The following is a 25,011-nucleotide window of genomic DNA, read 5'->3' as shown; positions in this document are numbered from 1 at the left end:
AGACGTTCAGGTCCGACCGGACCGAATGGAAAGAAATTGTAGGTTTTGAAGATGGATTATTAGTTTTGTGGCAAGGACATAGCTGTTTTTAGAGGGTTAAAATACAGATTAAAAATAAAGTTAGAATGATTTTATATTAAATATGTTTATTGTATAATATACGTGAATGTTCGCATGGCTTTCATTTTCATTATCACAAGTAGAGGAGAAGGCTTTTTCACGGCACAGAATATTCTGTTTTGAAAGAAATATCTGAAGTAAAGTTATGTTTCTGCCAACATCAGAGGCATGCATTTTAAAACTCACAGGGTAGCAGACAGAAATGCATGCGGGTCGATTCCGACGCGGATGATTCTGCATCCAGATCAGTTTTATTACGCTTTATGGAGTTCACTGCGAGCATAATATGAAGTGCCTCTTAAAGGGCCATTGCTAAATTACAAAGGGTGCAAAAATAGTCTTCTGGCGCCATCTCGTGGACACTCTGACATGCTTTGAGTCTGAATTTTACAAATTTAATATAAAAAAAATATTTATAGGAAAACTGTTATTTATAATTACACCAAATAAATATGATAATTATCAGTAATTTCAAACACATCTTTTGGCCAAATTTGAGGATTGTATACTTTTTTATATGCCCCAAATACTCGATACAATTTTTTAATTAAAACATTTTTTATTCAAAAACTACAAATCTTATCGGCATGAGGACATACAGCAACCCTCTCATGAGCAGTAGGCAGCTTTTGACCAAATTTGGGGCTTGTAGCATCTAAGCCCTGGGAGGAGAAGCGATTGCTTTTTTAAGTCAGAAGCCGGAATAATAATAAGAATAATAATAATAATAATAAGAATAAGTTTAAGTAGCATTACAGTATGTTGGCTTTCTCAAGCCAACATAATAATAGAATACATCTGAATACAAGCTTTGACATGAGGTTATTATGAAAGACGTGTGTAGTTATTGAAGTTTGCCCTGGGCGTTTGCGTTTTTTTTAGGAACTTCTTTGTTTTGGTGCGTCAGTCTTATCAATGCTGTTATTCAAAAAAAGGTAATGATTCGCACTCAAGTAATTGCTTCGTACTGTTTTTATTTTTTCTTTCTCTTACATTCTACGGGTGATTAAAAGACACAGACGTTTCTCCACAAAGCCTTCCTCAGTGTGTTATTATGAAAGACAAAATAAAAAAGTCTTTTTGTATAAAAGTTGCAAGATGACACAAAAGCAAGAGTAGTTTCCTGATGTGTTGAAATGTTGTGCTTTGCTATTGCATTATTCAAAGTGGGTTTGCAACATGGTGTTTTTTTTTTTTTTACAGTTTTGTATGAATAGGCTTTTAATACAGTATAAGCAACATGTTTATAAAGCAAGTTCCCACATGATCGGCTGTCATGTAGTCAGACTAATGTGCTAAATCAACTTTTTTTTTTTTTTAATCACCGGCTAAGTTGACTATTGCTTGTTATTAAACATTCAAGCAAAACTCCTAGCAGAAACAAAAATATTACATTATGATCAAAATTGCTTCAATTTAAAATGTATTAAAGTAAATTTGAGCAGATTCTGACAGATGAGATTGTGAATGCGAGACAGAGACAGAAAAAACATTTTGTTAAGATCATAAAAAATAAAACACATATGCAAGTAGGGATGCTCATATTGACCGTTCAACTATTAACCGAAATGTTGCATTTAAACTGAATAATAGTATCAGTTAAATGGTTAAATTATTATTATTATTATATATAATTTTTTGCTTCATAAACATGCAACATATTTGTTAACTTGCAGGGCTTTAACATGTGCAAGCCCACATGCTTGCATATATATTAAACTAAAAGAAGTTAAAAAAAGTAAGCAAAGAGAACCATGTTGCTTGTTACAGTTTGAAACAGACGAGTTGATGCCAAACCAGCGCTGATGGTGATGCCCCTCACTTGTATCCACGTCATAAACACCTTTGTTTCTTTGCAAGTGGAAAAAGTTTGCAAAAAAAATGCAAAAGTTTCTTTTTCGCTTGCTCCCAGCGCGCTATGGCACCATTCAGAAACACAACAGTGTTTAGTTGAGGTAATGTACAACCAAAAGTTGTAAACAGTAAATAATATTTGACTAGCTATTCTGTAGACACTTCTATACAGCTTAAAGCGACATTTAAAGAATTAAGTACGTTAACTAGGCAGGTTAGGTTAATTAGAAAAGTGGTTGTATAATGATGGTTTGTTCTGTAGACAGTCAAAAAAAAATAGCTTAAATGGGCTAATACTTTCGACCTTTAAATGGTGTTCAAAAAATTAAAAACTGCTTGTATTCTAGCCTAAATAAAACAAATAAGACTTCCTCCAGAAGAAAAAATATTATTAGACATACTGTGAAAACTTCCTTGCTCTGTTAAACAGTATTTGGGAAATACTTATTTTATATATATATATATATATATATATATATATATATATATATATATATATATATATATATATATATATATATATATATAGTGTTCTATTTTTTTATATTGTGCAGCCCTACTATCATTGCCCCTTATTGCCAGTCAAATAGCCAGCCTATCACCAAAGCCTAAATTGATATACTGATATTCCTGTGCCAGTATATCAATACATCAATATATCAGTATAAGTATTTTAAACTGAGGACAGTGTACCTCATTCAAAACTCTCTCAAGCCTCACCTGAATTCATGGTGAGTAAAAGCACACCAGCAGAGATAAAATCAAATGCTCAAGACATAATCTTTAAACTAATGGCTTGCATTACAAATGCTGACAGAACTTTGTAATATAGGAATTTCACCGGAGCATTAATTAAATGCTTGTTTTGCATGGTGCGATCGATTTGAGGTAGCCTCATTTTTTATTACACTGAAAAAAATAAGAAAAAAAATACGGTTATCAATATTATTTAGGCGGTGTTTTCGTTTTTTTAAGGGATTTTTTCACAATTTAAGTGAAAAAAAAAATATTTAGGGCTGACCTATTTATTTAGTTTGTTCATTATTCCAATGCTGCAGGTGCATGAAGATGATGATGTTCTGTTGTTAATACGTTCTGCATGCTGTCGTTCAATATTTTAAAATGCAATATTTGATGTTTCGGACACAAAACAGAACAATACATAGTCAATACATTTTTAAAAGATAATTTAGTATTAATCTGATCAGTTGATGGTTAATGAGCGGTGGTTGCTGGCTGGGAAAGCTAACCAAAATTAGTATCCAGTAAATTGTCAGTTGAAATGTTCCAAATTGGATGTTTATCAGTTAACAAAAAGATTAGACAAGCTGTAAACTTAACCAAAACTGTAAATACGCCTCATATACACTGTAAAAAATGCCACACAATCCCATGTTGAGCCAACATCTATTAAGGTAACTTAATAATTTTTACAAATGTAAGTGGACTGAACATAAAATAATTAGGTTTTCCCAAAAAAATTAAATATTGCGTTCAAAAATGAGCTGAAACAAATCGTTTGAGCAAGCATTAAATGCTTTGAGTGTAAAATTGCTGTTAAAGATGCATTATATTTAAAAAAAAAATGTTAATAAGAGTATGTAAAGCATTGGGAAATAATCTAATGAACTATGGCTAATACTTCAGGTTACTCATTAAAATTAAACACTACATTTTCCAGGAGCTCAAAGATTTTCAAAGATGTATTTTATTTATATCGATAAATCTTTTATAGTGCTTGATGCATGTTTAATAGATGTTCATGCATTTTTTAAAAAGCAGCTGAAGTTTGAAAGTTTGATCTTTACAGGACTGCACAATCTTCATCCTCTAAATCTACAAAAAAATGTAGATTTAAGAAAAGACTGCCTAAAGATTAAGAAAACATGCGCAAACTGCAAAACGTGACTGAACAACAGATTAATAAATGTTAAAATGATCACCAAGCCAAACCGTACATGCTTGTTTTCTGCGAATCAAGACATTCATCTAAACGGCATTATGAATTAATACAGATAATCTCAGAGGACAGATGGAGACTGTCATAAAGCTCACGAATGATTGACAATCCAGCTTTGCTGCATTAGGACCAGACAGTCTATGACTCACCGCCACACAACAGCACAGCACTGAGTTCAAACACAGACTCCGTCATCATAAATGTGGGACTTGAATGGGACTGTCAATGCTTCAATCACGCTCTAATAGAACTACAGCGCACAGCCTCAGAGAGAGCAAAGAAAAACACTGTTAACATGCGATGATTTCTTTCTGTTGGAGTGCTTAGAAATCTTTCTCCGCTGTTTCCATCAGCAGGAGCTTTTCGTTTCACTTCTGGGCTTTTTAGAGGTGTTTAAATCTTCAGGTAATTGTCGAGACATGTTTAAATGAATGGAATACTTCAACAGCCGCAAAGCAAACTACAAAGCAAGCAAAAGTTCAGATTTATGTACTTCCTGCACATTGTTCTCTGACAGTTTGTCATGTATGGACTAGGGTTGGGCGATGTTGACCAAATTGGCATCGTATGAGGTCTAATGGGAAACATCGCGATAGACGATGGCATTGTCGTCATAGGTGGAGGTGAATTAAATATTTATGAACAATTAATTCATAACGAATTAATTATTTGTAGCCTACCGTTTCAACTACAGTACCTGACCCACATGGTCTTTGTTTTACCCATAAACGAATCATAAATAAATAAACATAAGTTGCACAAAAATTACCTCCTGTCAATCACTTTTTACGCGAGAGGTTGGTCGGTAAAAAAGGTGCACAACCAACAGTGACTGAGGTTTTCACTAGAATTACTGAGCACAAGTGTGAAAGTAAAAGCCTGAAGCAGTGTACTGATGCTATGACACGTTACCTGATAGATTCAAAAGACTGAAGAATCGTCAGATAGAAACGAGATAAACTTGATATTTAATTAAACAACTATAGTGAGACGCCATCCAGCGGTACATACTTGATAAACTGTCCGATGTGCACTGCTCTCTGGAGCTCAGACGAGCGCATGACAGTGGCTGTGTGTGTGTGTGTGTGCTGTGTCTCAGTGTATAGGCTGATTTATACTTCTGCGTCAAACACCGGCGTATGCTACGGCGCTGACGCATAGCCCTTCACCGTGGCCATCACTGACGTGCACCTCTCAAAAAATGTAACTACACATGTCGCAACAACGCGTAGCGCAAGCTCTGTGATTGGTCGGCTTGGTAGCGCTGACGAGTCGGGGCGGGACCGAGAGCCGCGTGAATGGCACGAGCCCGATGTAGCGATTGTTTACAAGTGTGGAGTCCTGTGAAGGAGCTCGGGATGGAGAGTTTTGTTTTGTGTTTACCTCATAGTTAAAGTTGCTGCACGTCCGCCGGTTTCTGCCTCAAAATGAGCGAGTTTGAGTCACTTTTCCAACCAGGAAGTGTTCAGGAAACGCAAAAAAGAAGCGAAGAAACTCGACACAGAGGAACATTTACACCTCACTGCCAACTAGCGTTTCGGAAGTGTTAATGCAGACCAACAGAGACAGCGCGCAGAAGTATAAATGCACAGCTACGCGCGTTGCCTGCGCCGTGAGTTACGCCGGTCACTTGACGCAGAAGTATAAACTAGGCTTAAGTGTGGTAACGTGATGTGCGTTTTCAGCGGACAGAGGGCTGTTCATAAATGCTATAAATACGGTGTGGATGTGGAACATTTTCATTCTAAAATGGCATTCAATTTCACTATACGAAAGTGTAAGGCCTGATTTGATTTGAACACAATAAAGGCTGATTTATACTTCTGCGCCAAGCGCACGCGTATACTACTGCGCTGACGCATAGCCCTAAAACGTGGCCGTCTCTTGACGTGCACCTCTCAAAAAATTTAACTACACGTCGCAGCGCGGCTTAACGCAAGCTCTGTGATTGGTCGGCTTGGTAGCGCTGACGAGTCTGGGCAGGACCGAGAGCTGCGCAAGTGGCGTGAGCCCAATGGAGCGATTGTTTACAAGTGTGGAGTCCCGTGATGGGGCTCCGGATGGAGAGTTTTGTTTTGTGTTTAACTCATAGGTAAAGTTGTTGCACATCCGCCGGTTCCTGCCTCAAAATGAGCAAGTTTGAGCCCCTTGTACATTCAGGAAGCGTTCAGAAAAAACAAAACACAGGCGAAAAAACTCGACAAAGAGACACATTAACACTTTACTGCCAAATAGCGTTTTGGAAGTGTGAATGCAGACTAACAGAGACAGCGCGCAGAAGTATAAATGCACAGCTACGCGCGTTGCATGCGCCGTTGGATACGCCAGTGACTTGACGCAGAAGTATAAACCAGGCTTAAGGGTGTTTATTTGCTGAAATTCGTATTAAAACTTGTTGTATTTGTATTGTGCAATGTAAATTTGTAAGGTCTTTATGCATAGTATATATTTTAAAAAGAGGAAACACAATAAAACGTTATATGAATGCTGTCATGTTTGAAATCATTTCCATTGAAAATGCGTGAAGGTCATGTAACCATCAGGAAGAACTGGGGAAGAAAGCAGAATGTCAGAGAATGCGTCTCCCGAGTTCGTTCTTCTGGAGGTAACGTGGCAAGAATGGTCTCCACAAGAATGGGAGTCTATTTTCTGCATTCTTGGCCAATAATATGATTAAATTATTCACATGAGTTGCTTTTTGCGTGTTCCTTTCAGGTCTCCGTTTCACGTGTTATAGTACACAGTTCGATTAACTTCGTTACGTCACCATTCGATGCTAGTTTCCTCTGACATTTCACGCAACAACAGTTTGTGTCATATGTAATTTTGGCCGTTTCATGTTTAGATTTACGACAAGATTGTCATTTGAAAAATGTTGGTCCCCTTTTATTTCCTCTCTACAAACTTCTGATTGATATGTTAACTATGCCTTTAGTATCCACATTTATCATTGGTTAGCACTTGTTGTTGGTTTGTTGGGAAAGTAAGTTTAATTTTTCTTTAATTATTATTTTTATAACTGTTGGTTGTTTATTTTTACGTTAAGTTTTATGTTTGTATTTTTCTAGGTGTATTTAGAAGTGATTGTCTGCAAAAATATATAATAATAAGATATTTAAACCATGTTTTGCTCAAGTTCAACTGCAGTTAATTTTTTTAGACTTTGTATGCAAACAGATAACACTAGCGTTTTATTGATGGCCTCAAGACAAGCTCAAAGATACGAGTACACAGGATGGACTGTTGGAAGATTTATCAGCAAAGTCATCACTTCCTGCTGACATAAAAAAAAAATGCTTACTTGCTTTAACAGATCAGAAAATAAACAGGTTTTGAACAAGTGAAGGATAATTCAATCATGGCAGAATTTTGGCTTTTAGGTGAGCTAACCTTTTTAAAATACTGTGAACAAATGCATCATTACACTTCCCTGATATTGAACATTTTAAGAATAAAACAAAAATGCAAACACTAGCGACACAAAACTGACCTGCAAATATAATGAATAGTAAATCTCCTTCGAATAAAGTATCACCCAATTACACAAATGTAAAAGTACAATTCAAAAGCATGGTCTTTGTTGAGGTTTCCTCCTTTGCTCTCACATTTTGTATCATGAATAACAAAAAATATCTTCAACATAAAAAGCATAATGTCTAGAGAATTCCATTATCACGACCACAACGTTGAGCAAACCTGGGCAGCGTTAAACAAAAAGGAAAAGAACCGAAAACTCAATTTTCATCAGCTCAGCAGCCAGACTCAAACTATAGACAAACATTGACACTCCATTTATCAGAGACATAACAGCATGTTGACAAATGAGGCTGCATGCCACCTTACAAAAAACAGGGACAAAAATCAGTTCAGTACAGATGGAGCAGAAGCAGACCCAAGAAGGGATACACAAAAGGAATGTATGTGTGATATTCTAGTAAGGCTGATAGTATTAGAATTTGATGTTGTGATACATTTCTTAAGCTTTTATCATGGTATACAGATTTATCACAATATTGGCCCAAGCTGAAAAAATAATATTACTTTAACAGGTATAATTACAAAAAAATCCTTTATTATTTATACATGTTCAGAGTAAATGAATGTTTTAAACTAATGCAATGGGCTATATTCACAGCTAGCGTTTTTCAGCCAATAATGAACATCCAGTGAAAGCTCAATGTGACTATTTTCAATTTCATAAAGTTCCTTTTACAGCATCGATGTTGTAATGTAACTCAAATATAATCAGTTAAATAAACTTAAGCATTCATTTGGTTGTTAAAGCATAAACAGAGACGAAAAACTTTAAAACGCAGGTGCCGTCATTAGCAGCAGGCTAGTGCAAAAATGTCATTAAAAAATACTGTGGTAAAATTAATTTACGAAGACATGGTGTGGAATAATTGAAATTATTGCAGTGATTCATGTTTGGTCTGATACCTACTTTATATTATATCTTAGCCAGGCAGTGAAGATTGCTGTTTTTTCAAAAGAAATCAGATCTTAAATGCAGCGATTCTGTAATGGAGTGACAGTTCACCAAAAGCCTGGGAGTGGCTGACTGAAATTAAAAGTTTGTTTGCATATACCCAGTTGTGTGAAGTATCAAATTACACATACTCAAATTACTGTAATTGAGTAGTTTTTCCTCAGGAATTGTACTTTACTAAGTAGTTTTAAAAATGTGTACTTTTACGTTCACTTGAGTGCATTTTTAGTGCTTTATCTGTACTTTCTTTTTTACTCTAAACTTCACTTCAACCCGTGGCACTACTTTATTATCTTTCTTGTCTATAATGTTTGGCTAGAACACTAGCAGAAGTAGAGTACTAGAAGTAGAATAATCATCAGTTCTGTGATTGCCATCCAGTCAAAATCGCACACAGTAAAAATCTCATTGTACAGAACAACCTCAAGACCCAAAATCGTTATACGCAATAACCGAGAGACTAGACTTCATGTCACTGATGAGAAGATGGCAGACGTTTCCTGTATGATGACTGAAATCACCAAATGACCTTAAGCAATCACTAAATGCATCACAGAATGTTACGCTTACACACATAAATGCACAAATGGACACATCAACCTTTCTCAGTGTAATACTCACTACTCGAGTACTTTTAAAAGGGCTACTTTTTACTCATACTTTGAGTAATATTTACAACAGAAACTTTTATTCTACTTGCACTACATTAAAGTGATGGTAGTTTTACTTGAGTACAATTTTTCAGTACTCTTTCCACCAAAGCATATACCCCATTGCAAAAGGAAGACAAACGGTGCATGCTAAAGTCTATTGTACAACTGTATATAACATTATTTATATATATATATATATATATATATATATATATATATATATATATATATATATATATATATATATATATATATATATATATATATATATATATATATATATATATATATATATATATATATATATGGTACAAGTGAATTTTATTAGCCATTAGCTCCATTTCATAAAACATTATTAGGCATTAACCAAGAAAAAAAAATGTCCATTATGTCAGCCAAAATAAATGAATTAATGAAAATGTTCATGAAATTGTGAAAATAAATTTTACATAATGACTTTTTTCTTCTATTTTAACAATTTTCATCTTTTGTAATGAACAACATCAGACACTTTTTATACATTAATATTTATATATATTTAAATGATTTTTTTTCGTACAAATTTTACTCAAACAATATATATATATATATATATATATATATATATATATATATATATATATATATATATATATATATATATATATATATATATATATATATATATATATATATATATATATATATATATATATTTATATACTTGTGTATATATGTATATATATATATATATATATATATATATATATATATATATATATATATATATATATATATATATAAGTATATAAATATATATACATATACACACACACAGCTTATTTTTCACTAAAGTAAAGGTTTATAATCACCACCGTGATCTCCAAATAAACGGAAGAACCAAAATAATAATAATAATAAAAAAGTGTTGACATTGGACAGAGTTTCCCTTTTATGCAGAATTAATGAGCACTGAATATTTCCGAGACAAAACAAAGCAAAAAAATATTGTTTGAAGCATTTGCTGACAAACTTTAAGACACAAGCCTGGCCATTTGCAGAGAAGGCCTTTTATTTAAACAGTACCATCAATCTCACATCCACAACTCTCGGTTGTGTTAATTTTGACAGCCTGTCAACTTCTAAACACTCTTGTTGTTCGATTTCCCCCCATCATTGAAAATATATGAATGCAGTTTTAATGAAACCTGAGGGACGTGTTCCTAAGTTTAAATTCTGCACAAATAAAACCTGGTGAATATTTATACGATGCATTTTTGATAAACAGTAAAAAAAAATGCAATTAGCTGTACAATGTAGAATGTAGGGCTGCACGATATACTATTTAAGTATTGATATCGTATGCGTGTATCCGCAAGTCATGTCGCAGGATTAGATTATTTATTAAATATTAAAAGATTTAAATATTATTGTTTTTAAATCATTTATACAATGAGAATCATGTTATTTTATGTTTGATTGTTCGATTTCGATCCCTGAATACTGATAGACTCTCCAGAAAACCATAAAGGTCTCGGACTGTTGTATTTATATATGCTTGTAATTTATTCTAATTTATGCAAAGGCACTGTATAGACAAAGACTTGATCATCCCAATCTATGTAAATGAATTAAATCTTTCCAAGTAAAGATATTCAGTTCATCTAATGAATGTATACATATCATCACAATGTCAGATTTTGCAATATCATGCAGCCCTAGAAGAATGTAGTTTGGCAAACTTTGGATAAACATCTCAAAAGTGTTCTATTCATAATTTAATAGTGATATAAACTATTGCTTACACATATCAAATGAAAAAAAAAAAATGCATTCTGCTTGGCCTAACTGAAGTAGTGACTTAACTTTGCAATTTGGTTTACTACACAAGTGATGCTTGTGTGCTGTCAGCCTCTGTCGTTCTACTGTTTAAAAACGTAAACATGAACGTTTTTGAAGAGCTGATCTAACAGTTTTATGGTGTCTTTACAACAACTTATTGAAAAAAAGTCCAGTTTAACTGTATCTTTTTGATTTCTTAAAACCAAACATCAGAAAGATTTTTAAAAATGTAAACTTTGTTAAACTCTTAATAGGTTGCTGTTAAATTTGATAAGTTTCATGATTTAAAATTAACTGGAGATGCTTTTAGATTTTTGATTTTACATCCTTAAGATGGAGGACAGAGCAAAGAAAAAAAATATTATAAATACATTAAAATACATTAAAATAAAGAATAATAATTTGGAACAATTGAAACAACAGAATTTAGGAAAAATAAAAGATAAGATCCTAAAGGTCCTCGAGCAAAACATGCTTCCACTCAAAAAGGGCATTAGCAAAACAGATGGTCTATAAACTTATTAAAGTCCTATGAAATTAAGATTTTTAGATGTTAGTTTTAGTATTATTCATTTTTAGAATATCTATAAGCTAGTGTGCCCCAAAAAAGAAACAAAATTAACAATTAGAAGATATAAAACTGGTATAAACTTGTAAAGCTTGTCATTTTGCCTATGGATCAACTGCTTTATTGACGTCACCTCACACTACAGTTTCTCATCATCATTCATGTTTCTCATCATCATTCATGTTTTTAAAAAGCGTGTTAAGACACATCTTTTTTAAAATTGCGTATGATTAAACAAGTTTGTTAGGTGTACGCATTTTATCTATTTTGTTGTAGGTTTATGTATGTTGGTGTGTGCCTGCATATGTAAGGACTATTGTGTGTGTGATCATGTGGATATATACTTACATTTTGTGTACATGAATGCTTTTATTTCAGTATATGTGATAAGTTTTTGTGGTCTATTTTAATGCTTTTGTTGTTGTTTGTGAGGCACTTTGAGTTGCATTTATGTTGGAAAAGTGCTATACAAATAAAGTTTATTATTATTATGTTTTATTATCACATTATAACCAATCAAATGCTCTCTCTAGTATCTGACATGCCCCACCCCCTTCAAAATGCTTCTCGTTTGCTTTTCGTTTGATACACTTGAGCTCAATCACTCCACTGGCAGAGCTGTGATAAACCAAGACACCATTGGCTGTTTTAAATAAAGGGTTTTAAATAAAAGCTACACTATGTCCCACCCTCTCTTCGTGTTTCGGTTGCGATTATGTCAAACATCGAATAAAAACGCACATTCCAAAGCACTTTACAGAACCCTTAAAGTATGTGTAAAATCTAAATTGACAATGATTAGTTTGCTAGCGCACATTGTAATTCTTTAGATTAATTCCATGCTATTTGTATGTACATGTATGTTTATGTGTATGCATATGTATTTATATGCTTATTTTTGTGGTTTCCTTTTTTGTTTTACTTTTTGAAAAATGTGTTATATAAAACTTATCAAGATTTTATGTTAATCTTTTTTTTCTTCCCATCTTCCATTACTGAATTAATAATGACTTTTTTTTTTTTTTTTTTGACATTAACTACACCTTACGCACTTTTTGATTTGATTTAAAAAGGGAAATATTCGTTTTGGTAATCACCGATCCAAGTTTGACCCTTTGGTTGAGCGTTTGAATCTGATGATGTCAATTTGACAGCTTCAGCCATGATATTCTTAACCACACCACTCTTACCTTTAGTTTGCTTAAAGAAAATGATGCACAAAAAAATCCTTGCCCCCTACTCAATATTCCTTTTAAGTTAGATACAAATCAACTGAAACAAACGTCTCAGCAACTTTCCATTCAAAACTTTACAGACACATTCTGGAGATATCTGACACTTGTATTAAATGTTGTAAAATAATAGGATCCCTTAAAAACACAAAGTCAACAACATCGCATTAACACTAGTAACACTAGCTACACAACACCTTAACAAATGGGAATAGTCACAACACTTGATTCATAGCAAGGTAAAATGTGCACAAACAAGCAACAGATTTCTGAATACACATAAAAATTTGATCCTAACACTGAAGAAATAAGATTTGCCTAATGACACCGTTTGCGGTGTGTTCCAGCTCTGATGTCTGTGCCGTCCTTCTACAATGACCTTGTGCTAGTTAAGTGATTTTATTGTTTGGCTGGTTAAGGTTACGGCACTTGTTGTGCGGTAATTATATTTGCCGGATTTTTCTTTGTGTACACTGGGATGTAATGACTTATGACTGATTAAATCTGCAAATCAGTAGTGCTGAAGTTCCTCACCCTGCTGCCTCTTCTAATTACCTCAACCTGATTGCAGCGCCGCTGTTCTCTTTTTTTTTCAATTGTGGAAAAACACCCACACAGACCAAGGCTGCTTTATTGCTTCAAGAAAATAAGAAAATGCACATCTGCTGTGTGGCAATGCAATGTCACATTCACACAAAGCTAAACCCCTAGGCTATACAAAGATGAAAGAGGGTTAAAGTGCCTCGAGTTTGGCAGTCTTATCATGTTTTTACACTGTAAAAAAGCGATTAGTTGACTTTACTAAAAAGTAAACTTAGGTCAACTTAAGAGTGCTGTTACAATGGTATACTCCCCTTTTATAAAGTAACCAATTGCTTTTATTGTACACTCAAAAATACTTTCAGATACTATTCAAAATGAGCTGAAACAATTTAAGTGTTTTTAAGACAACTTAATAGTTATATGTTCAGTACACTTAATTTTTTTTAAAATCCTAATAAATTAACTTGATTGTTAAACAAATTGATTTTGTGGAACGCAGCATTTTTTTTTACAATGCATCAAATATTTAACTGGGGTTTTGTCTTTAAATACATCTCATATATAATCATACTAAAATGCAAGACATCATAGTATGAAAACTTATTATAATAATGGGTCAATATTATTTGGAAAATGTCTGTTCTGTTAAGTGACACTACATTATTCAAACTACACTCAATTTTATTATTATTATTTTATTTTATTATTTTTTTGCTTGTTCAATCTACTTATTTAAGGTGAGCTGAAACAACAAAACTCTTGAGATTTCATTGGGACAACTTAACTTTGTTCAGTCCACCTAAATTTGGTAATTTAATTGATTTGTGTTGGAACAACAAGAATAAATTGTGGAACCCTGCAATTTTACAGTGTATATTAAAGGATTTGAGTTAACTTCTTAGTTTTTACAAATTTAAGAAGTAAACAAAAACAATTTAGTTATTCCAATGGAAACTCAAGAATTGTGTTTCAGCTCATTTTAAATTAGTTTGAACAAACAACATTTTTTTTCTCTTCAGTGTAGTTTATTTTATTTTTACACATTTATTTTATTCATCATGCCATTTTGTATGATGCCATCATGCTTGTATGTTTGTATGTGTTATTTTTGATAAAATATCACATTATTTCTATTATTATTATTAGCTTATATTTACTAGTGTCATGTCTCTTATTTTTAAGTAGTTTTTTCACTTTATTAGCTTTTTCCAAACACCTAGGGGTCTTTAGACCTATTTTGAAAACTCCCATCTTATGGTGCACATTACTAATAATCAATATATTGACTTATCGCACAACACATAGACATGACCTCAATAAATTTTGGTGATTCATTATACAGTTGAAGTCAGAATTATTAGCCCCCTAAATTTTTAGATGGCTTGTTTATTTTTTTCTCCCCATTTTCTGTTTAAGGGAGAGCAGATATCTTCAACACATTTCTAAATATAATAGATTTAATAAGTCATTTTCAATAAGGGATTTTTTTTTTTATCTTTGCTATGATGACAATAAATTATATTTTACTAGATGTTTTTTAAGACACTTCTATACAGCTTAAAGTGACATTTTAAGGCTGAACTAGATTAATCAAGTTAACTAGGCAGGTTTGGTTAATTAGGTAAGTTATTGTATAACAGTGTTTTTTTTGTTTTTTGTAGAATATCGGAAAAAAATAGCTTAAAGGAGACAATAATTTTGTCCCTAAAATGATGTTTAAAAAAATTAAAAACTGCATTTATTCTAGCCAAAATAAAACAAATAAGACTTTCTCCAGAAGAAAAAATATTGTCAGACATACTGTGAAAATTTCCTTGCTCTGTTAAACATCATTTGGAAAATGAAAAAAGTTCAAAGGGGGCTAATAACTTCTGACTTCAACTTTATATCTCTCATACATAAAAACCAAGTCTAGCAACATTTTAGCTGCTTGCACAACAGCTCTATCTCTATTGGAGGTGTCAGTATGGTTAAAAAAACACTAGTATTTACTATGCATTTTTTTTTATATATTTCCTGTGGGAGCTCGACAGCCGAAGATAGATATGACACCAGATATCACAGCCTCAGTTACTTTTTACCCTACTCTTTTTCGCTATCATTTATTATTTATTTAGGATATGCATTCATGTTCTGATTCCAATGCCTGATTATTCAATAGTTAAAATGACTATAATTAATGAAATATTTTTAAGAATAAAGTTTTATGTACTTGCATTCTAATAATATTATCATTCTGGTGTTATAAAATGAGTCACATAAAAAAAAAGATGCCGGCAGCTAGCTCTCTGCAACTCTCACATGGTCACTCACTGAAGCTAAGCAGGGCTGCGCCCGGTCAGTACCTGGATGGGAAACCACATGGGAAAGCTAGGTTGCTGCCGGAAGTGGTGTTAGTGAGGCCAGCAGGGGGCGCCCAACCTGCGGTCTGTGTGGGTCCTAATGCCCCAGTATAGTGACAAGGATGCTATACTGCTCAGTGAGTGCCGTCTTTCGGATGAGACGTTAAACCAAGGTCCCGACTCTCTGTGGTCGTTAAAAATCCCAGGATGTCCTTCGAAAAGAGTAGGGGTTTAACCCCGGCATCCCGGCCAAATCTGCCCACTGGCCTCTGTCCATCATGGCCTCCTAACCATCCCCAAATTCAATTGGCTTCATCACCGTCTCCTCTCCACCAATCAGCTGGTGTGCGGTCTGGCGCAAAATGGCTGCCATCGTGTCATCCAGGAGGATGCTGCACACTGGTGGTCGATGAGGATCGGAAGATCTTCATTGTGTAAAGCGCTTTGAGTGGCCAGAAAAGAGCTATATAAATGTAAAGAATTATTATTATTATTATTATAAAATTCTTTAAATTACAATATATTTGGGTGCATTATATCATACATTAAATAAATAGACATCACGACAGGCCTACACCTTCCATTACAATTTACTGCAAGTTGATAACATTACCAATATAATTAATAACTGTCCAGTCTTTTGAAATTGCAAAAGTTGTGATCATATTAGTGCTTATCATTCATTTAAAGCCATTTAGCAACATTTCTCTAGCAATCATGCGCAACAACTCTAAACTACAGTCCTATGACAAAGTCTTCAATGGAAACAGCAAGCTTTAACATGTTACATGAGGAGGGCAAACACATATCGAACATACAGAAGCAATGACCTCTGACCTGAAAACTATTAAAAGCCATCAGTGTCCCACTGACCCTACTTACAATCCATACAGCATAAAACCCAAACAGACACTAGAATTGATCACAAGCTGCAAAGATGCAGTGATGGTCAATAAAGTGCATGTCTGAAACATTTATCAGACCTGGTAGACAATTCAGATTATTTTTTTTTCATGTTTACTTTAAGAATGATGAATGTGCTCATTGTTTATCAAGACGGAGTAAAGGTAATACAGCTGTAAATATTGTTCAGCGTTCAAACGTCCAAAGAATACGTGCACAGCAAATTTGATTTTTGGGTGAACTATCCCTTTAACAATATGCATAACAAGCATAGAAGGCATTTAGCCTTTACTGATTAACCACATTTTCAATCACCTTCCACACAAATCATCAGCAGAAACCGCATGCAGAATGAATGCCTGGAAATAAACGGCTGCATGTTTCAATAAACAATAGATTATGTTTATTGTAAACATCACTTAGCATCTCATTGGACTGCAGGGGGTGCGAGTTGTAGGCTTTTTGTGTCTGCAGTTTCAGCGCCACAGCGAACCACATTCACAGTCTCTAGACACTATCACCCATTATAAACATTTTTCCCTACTCCAGAAAATGTCCCATTGTTCTTGCGACTTCGTCTGGATTGAGTCTGTCACACTGCTTGTTGTTCGTGTCATACTGGAAAATCGCCTAGATTCACCCACTAAGAAAAAAAAAAAGAGAGAGAGAGAGAGGTGGCAGTGTTGACACAATGCCCACCAAAGTTGTGTATGGAATGGACTAAATTGGTCAAATCAATTCAAAAGGGTCTAGTTTTGTCATTGTTATTAGAACTGTTAATAGTAATAAAGATGAAACTGAGTAATTAAATCAGCTTGATTAACTTATGTATAAAAATCATTTATAATCGACATTTTAAAAGCAGTACAAATGGTATATATATATATATATATATATATATATATATATATATATATATATATATATATATATATATATATATATGTATATATGTATGTATGTATGTACTGTATGTATATATATATATATATATATATATATATATATATATATATATATATATATATATATATATATATATGTATGTGTGTAACATGTAAGCCTATTCTGCTCCTCAAGGGTGCTTTTATTTAATCAAAAATACAGAACAACTTGTAAAATTGTGAAATGTTATTGGACAATAAAATAACTGTTCAAAAGTAGTTTATAATTTAATTTAAACATTTATTCCAGTGGTTTTAAAATAGATTTTTCGGCTTCATTACTTTAGTCTTCAGAGTCACATTATCCTTCAGAAATTACTATAATAATAATAAAAAAATTATTATTATTATTATTATTATTATTATTATTATTATTATTATTATTAATAATAATAATAATAATAGGAAGAAGAAGAATAATATCAACAATACAGTTATTATCATTAGTATTAAATATTAATAAATTAATTTATATTATTAATATAGTAAAAAAAGCAATAATGACCAGAGTAATAATTAAATTTGAAACTACATGCAATAAAGCAATTATTTACATTTTTTTTTATAAATATTCATACTTTTTTCTTTACATTTTTTAAATTCCTTCTTGATGAACAGAATACATTTCTTAAAAAAAAAAAACACACACATGAAAAAAAATTAAAAATAAAACCGACCACAAACTTTTAAACGGTAGTGTATATAAAGTATGTATATGTGTTATTTAAAATGTAAATTGGGGTCTATAAAGCGCAATTGTCAAACCGTTGATCAAACATATGCAACCGAACTATAGTGTCATGAAGTTTAAAGTACACGATAGTGCTAAGTTTAACTAAAAAACTTAAGATTAAGGATAAATAAAAATACTACAATTCAAAGAAATCATTTCAAACCAAAAATATTCAAACAACAATACATTTTACAAAAAACTAAATTACAAAACCTTAAAAAAAAACTTATTACTAAACTAATCATAAAACTTTTAACTTTAACACTACCCCACCAAGAAAAAAAAATGTTTGGATTGTACTTCTCAACCACCTAATGTTACTAGTTAACATATTCAATGCATTTTTTTTAAACACATCCCATAATTTCTAAAATATCAGCCTCTACCAAATGGTTGATATGTTGGTTTATTGTAAAAGTACTGGATTTAATGTACTATGAAAAATCTGAAAATATGAAGTGTAAGACCAATTTATTTAAAAATACATTCAAAATTTAAAAGAATGTAATACTCAAACATCTCTATTTTTTGAAGTATGCCATAAAGTATTTCAGATTCTCATTTAACAATGCTGTATAGCGTAAATCAGCATTTAAACGAGTCAATCTTTTAATGACTTTAACAATCATTATTTAAAACAGTCAAAACATGGTCAACCGTTTGGTAGAGGAACAGTCAAAGGGTAAAAAATTTATTAACCTACTACTAAAGGCTGCATAAATTATCCCAAACATACATTTGTGATAGTAGCCTTCTATTAACAAAGTAAACAATTCACTCACTTGGAAATTAACTTGGGAGGATTGTGAAGCTCTTGAGACAACTGTGAACACTTTTTTTTTTAAAGCTATAACAAAACACCACTTTTTCCATTGTTTTCCTTCTACCAAACTTCCTGCTCAAATGCTCTATTAATTATAATGTTTACTAACACTTTCTGAGTGCAATTAGTTTTTACACTTATTTTATGTCGCTGTGTGGACTGTCATTCAGAGATCAACCCCAACTGTAACATAAATGTCTATAGGAAACATATATGGAAACAGCCTTTCTCATTTTATTTACAAATGTATGGCCATCCCTAGCTTTTGCAATATTTGTTAGAACATTTTCAGTATGCACACACAAGCATACATCGATCTCCAACATGACTGAAATCTGTAAGTGAGCCTATACTAATCTCAAACTTCACCTCTATCATCCAGTCAGCACATGTTCTGCCCTGCATGCTCACCTGGCAGATAAGGAGGTCTTGCATATCCTGTCCATACCATCATCAGTCTGCACTTCAGGGCTGCCTCAAGGTATTGAACTGAACTTCAGCATGCACAGCAAATGATGCAGAGGGTCTGGGCTATAAAGCACCCTGAACTCAACCCTATGTGTGTGTGTGTGTGTGTGTGTGTTTTGAACGCAACAACGAAATTTACAAACAAAAGCTCACTGATGTTCAGCCATCATTGCAGAACTGCACACAGCTGGATCACGCGCTCAGTTCATTTCATATCGCGTCTTGTACTAGCATTGTGTCCAGCGTGCTGTAAATGACGGCGAGCTTGAATGTGGCTTACTGGAAAAAACAAGCATTCGAAAACATAAACATCCCCTCGCAACATAACAATCGTTATTTGAGGTTTGCGTTCACAAATCGCTGCTATAATAACAGAGTCGGGCGCGCGGCTTACCTGAGAAATCAGCGCGCGTTCATTGTTCTGTTAGGAGAGTAATATATTCCTCGCGACCGCTTCCAGTCGCTGGTGTTTTCGTGTTTTGGTGAGGAGAGCGTTGGAGGTGTGCTTCGGGACCGGTGCTGATGCTCCAGCGGTAAGGGACGGCGGTGTAATCGGTGTCTTTGATTCCTCCGGCTATCCGTGTTTTATCAGATGAGTTTAGTGTGGAGGGGCGGAGCCTCGAGCTGCTGATTGACAGCTCCAAGCGCTCAAGCCCTCTCAGTGGCTCTATCGGTTTAGCTAGCTGTTTGGGGAAAAATAATAATAATAATAACAATATTAATAATAATAATAATAAAAAATATATATATATATATATATATATATATATATATATATATATATATATATATATATATATATATATATATATATATATATAAATAAAATATAATAATGCTTTTTTCGATTTTAAAAATATTTAGCATTTAGTAGCATTTTATATATAATATAGCAAATATTATATGGTTCCAAAATTAGTTTAGAATATGTAAATTATTATTAGTAGTAGTAGTCGTAGTAGTAGAATTATTTTTTATTATTACTATTTATTATTATTATTATTATTATTATTATTATTATTATTATTATTATTATTATCATTATTAAACATTTTCGATTTTAAAAGCATAAAAAATATTACATCAAATATATATTTTATTTAGCCTCGTGGTCACAACATTTATGTAGCATATATAATTTATTATTATAATTTATTATTATTATTATTATTATTATTATTATTATATATGCTACATTAATGTATAATGTTATTATTTATATATCCTACTTACATTCTGACACTTTAAGGATTAAAAAATAGATATATATTACATTAGATATATATTAGAACATATATTACAAAATATATATTTTTTAAATAAAACACTTGTTTATTTTATTCATATACATTCATATAAACATTTTTAAATGTATTTCACTGTTATTATCTAACAATAATATGTAAATGGACATCTAAAAAACAGATGTTGGAGCCATTTGTGATATTAATTTAGTTCATACTTAGTTTTTCTTTTTTTTTGTTATATAATTATTGAGTAATGCTGTATTATTCTGTGTCAGTGGTTCAGTGATATAGATCAGCTCCATCTACATTTCACGTCAGCTCACCTGCTTATGTAAGGGCACACAGGTGATGGGTGGTCAGCCTGCAGGAGTAGCAGGGAAACAGTTTTTCGTGTTTTCTTTGTGGCATTTTGAGACAAATAATTGAATTAAATCAGATATAAATGCTTGGACGCATCGTAAAACATCACTGCTCCTGTCGACACGGCTCCATGTTCATCATCAAATGATGTCGGAGACCATTATAACAGATCTTAATAAAAATATGCAGAAGAATTGCATTCTAAAATATAGTTTAGATAAATAGAAATATGTATTTCTGTACAAATTACGTATAAAAAATATGTTATACACTGAATCTGCACAGTGCTTCACATCTTCCACATTTTGTTGTTACGAAATGAACTGAGTTAATTATTTATTGTTTATATATTATTTATTAAAATACTGAATTATTTTATTCTGTAAATTCTACAAACAATATCCCACAATGAAAACATTAAAGACATTTGTTTAGAATATTTGCTAATAAAAAATTAATAAAAAATAAGCACACGTACATAAATATGTAAAAGTCTTTATTAGTCAACAGCCTTACAGTCACAAGCACACACATAGTTCACACACAATTCTACAGTTTTCATTTGATCTGTTTCACAGTTGCACATGCAGTGCTCAACATATGTACTACACCCTTCACAAATCTCTCTATTAAACTCTTTATAATATAATCTTTATAAAAGGAAGCTATACAATAATATATTTGTGCATATACGTTAGATTAGTCAGTACTGAAGCCAAATCTGGTGCTTATCTAACTAAATAACTTACAATAATGGTCCAAAAACTAGTACAACCAAATTTATATGTTTAAAGAAAAATATTGAATACAATTTTTTTTTTTTAAAGAAAGAGAGAAAAAATCAAGAGAAGCAACATTTCGTAGTTTATATTTGCAATATTTGCTTGCATTTAATTGTGTTGTCTTTCCCTTTCTAAATAGGTTTGATGACTAAAATATTATTTTAATAAATATATCTGTTTAATTAATCAGTTTTGTTTATTCATTCATTCATTTTCTTGTCGGCTTAGTCCCTTTATTAATCTGGGGTCGCCACAGCGGAATGAACCACCAACTTATCCAGCAAGTTTTTACACAGCGGATGCCCTTCCAGCTGCAACCCAGCTCTGGGAATCATCCACACACTCATACACTACGGACAATTTAGCCTACCCAATTCACCTGTGCCGCATGTCTTTGGACTGTGGGGGAAACCGGAGCACCCGGAGGAAACCCACGCGAACGCAGGGAGAACATGCAAACTCCACACAGAAACGCCAACTGAACCGAGGTTCGAACCAGCAACCTTCTTGCTGTGAGGCGACAGCACTACCTACTGCGCCACTGCCTCACCCAGTTTTGTTTAAATGCACCAAAATATATGACCTATATTCACTGAGAAATATTATTTTTCAAAATGCAGTGTGCTCAATTATGCTAAGTACTGTATACAGTATGAGCAGTATTTTACTCCTTCTAATTTCATCCTAATTTTGAAGGGTGTTAAATGTCAGTTAAGAAAAAAATTGCATATTACAAGAGAGATATTAAAAGAAGGGGTTGTTCAAAATGCAATTAAAGTCACAGTGGAAAAAACCTAGAAGGTATCAAATATCATTTGCATGAAATCATTATTACAGGTCCAGAGTAACATGACAAAATGTAATTAAATTTTTTTTTTTTAAAGTGAAACCAAAATTAAATTTAAATTAGCTTTCAAAAGAGTAGAATGAACCATTTTTTCAAACAGACAATAATCCAAACATTTGATTATTTCCTTGGAAATTATACAGACATGTTCAAATTGACTGTAGTATGTCTAAATTAAGCATTGCTTTAATTAAAAAAAATGTTCAACTGGAACACTGAGTGATAATATTTCAAAGGGATTTCCATCATTTGACAGTTAACACATTTTACAGTAAACACAACTCACATGGATTAAAGCAAATGCAAGATAAATGGCATTTTAATGTATCAATATGAAAACAAGCCTGGAAAGTGATATAAGGATTCGAGCGAGACAGAAAAACACTGATTCTTTGCTCATCCCCGTGAATTATTCATGGGCTATATGGGAAATGAAATAAAGAGAGCAGCCCTCAAATATGCAGTATATATATATATTTCATATTGTTACCAAAAAGAAGAAGAAAAAAGCAGACTGCGTTATTGTCATAGATCTTTCCATCACACTTTTCCTATTAAAATATGAATGCTAAATGCTCTCCAAAATCTCAAAATAAAGCAGAAAGGAAAATTTAAAGCTTATTCAGTCAGTCTGATTGATATTAGATGGATAACTGACTATCTGTTGCTCAACATAATGATTCAGAATTTTATTTATTTATTTTATTTACTTTTTTTACAATGAAAAAGGGGACGTGGATCATATAATCTGAAAAATTAGGAACATTTAATAAGTTTGCTAGGCTAATTCCATTGTGAAATTAGTATTTTCCAAAAATACACTTATTATGAATAGTTTAATAATTATGGGATTATATTGAGAGCTTAACCTATGTTTTTTTTAAGTATAGCAATGCTTCTAAATTCAAGTTTAAAGTCATATGTGGCAACTGTGTACCAGTGGTGTTGCGAGGCAGGGGTGTGGGCTTTGGGGGGCTTAAGCCCCTGATGTATTGTCAAAACCCCCTGATCTTTTGGAATATGTTGCACTTAAATAAAAATAGGTTGTATTACATATATTTTGTTATCTAAATACTTAAAATTACCACATACATCATGCGCATTCCACTTAATGCAGCGTTTGTGTAGGGTAGTCAGCTGATCAGCAGTACCTGTTTCTACCAGCAGGCGGGAGTGGCACCGTTGTCACATGGTGTTAAAAAAATCCCGTCACTGCACTTGTCATCATTCATTCATTCATACATTTTCTTGTCGGCTTAGTCCCTTTATTAATCCGGGGTCATCACAACGGAATGAACCGCTAACTTATCTAGCAAATTTTTACGCAGCGGATGCCCTTCCAGCCGCAACCGATCTCTGGAGAACATCCACACACACATTCACACACTTACTCATACACTACGGACAATTTAGCCTGCCCAATTCACATGAACCGCATGTCTTTGGACTGCCAGGTCACAAGGATCCCCAACGATCGGGTGATCGTGGTCCTAACCTTCAACCACCACATGTTCCATGATGCACTGGCACGTTACAGCTTTCGCTTTAGGTGGTGGGCCTGCAGAACGATGGTCCCCGCCGTGTTCCATGGAAAAAATCTCCGGCCACCAGGCGGGTGACATCATGGTCCCCAATGTTATTATGCTTATAAGGGGTTTTTGAACCACACCTGTCACCTAAGACCTTTTTGCCTTGAGAAACCAGGGCCCACGATAACATAGCTCTTAGGATCAATCAAGCACTCAAACCCCTCCGCCACAATAAGGTAAGTTAATAAAGTAACTAATAACACTTTAAAATATCATTTATTTGACTAATTTATGGCTCCTTTTATTGAAATTAATGGGCTTTCATATGTCAGATGATATTATTCTATTTATTCTTTGTATAAAGCATTTTAAAGGTATATTAAATTATCAACAAGGGCAAAGAGTGTGTAATTGTAGATTCTCTGACTGTCATTACAAGCTCAAGGATATAATAAGCAGCCAAATGTAGTTCAAGATTGTTATTATTTAAGTTTATACACAATTACAAAGCCTCAACATGTTTTTTTTTTTTTACAAGCAAAACATGTTATATATATATATGTATTCAAAATCTGCTGTATCATCAAAACATTTCATTCACTCAAAAAAAAAAAAAAAAGCAAAAGAAAAAAGGCTGGGCATGTAATGGCAAGAAGCTTCCGCTATAATGAAACGCTGTGTTTGCGCATTAGCTAACCTCCCCTTGTGGAAACAGTCTGCCTCTTAATTGTTTCATTACTAAATGTCAATAAGTAAATGACCTGCCAGTCTGTGGTTATTCGTTCATTTGTGC

At 32.9% G+C, this 25,011-nt stretch overlaps 1 protein-coding gene and 1 long non-coding RNA gene across 3 annotated transcripts in view; both read right to left on the bottom strand.

Moving 5' to 3' along the window:
• Positions 1-20,013, bottom strand: part of st6gal2a (ST6 beta-galactosamide alpha-2,6-sialyltranferase 2a) — a 117,337-nt gene extending 97,324 nt beyond the window's left edge. The window contains exon 1 of one of the 2 annotated variants that reach the window (XM_087266270.1): positions 19,397-20,013. The gene's annotated coding sequence lies outside the window, so the exon portion shown is untranslated. The remainder of the gene's footprint in view (positions 1-19,396) is intronic. The other variant, XM_087266269.1, reaches the window with a different exon arrangement.
• The window catches only part of LOC147842240 (uncharacterized), a 1,176,585-nt gene that overhangs the window by 643,029 nt on the left and 508,545 nt on the right, over positions 1-25,011 (bottom strand). The window lies entirely within an intron of this gene.

This window comes from Danio rerio, chromosome 9 (genome assembly GCF_052040795.2).
Source record: "Danio rerio strain M-AB ecotype USA chromosome 9, GRCz13ab, whole genome shotgun sequence".
Lineage (NCBI taxonomy): Eukaryota > Metazoa > Chordata > Actinopteri > Cypriniformes > Danionidae > Danio > Danio rerio.
The sequence above is the reverse complement of the archived record's forward strand: the minus strand, read 5'-3'. Positions and strand labels throughout refer to the sequence as shown.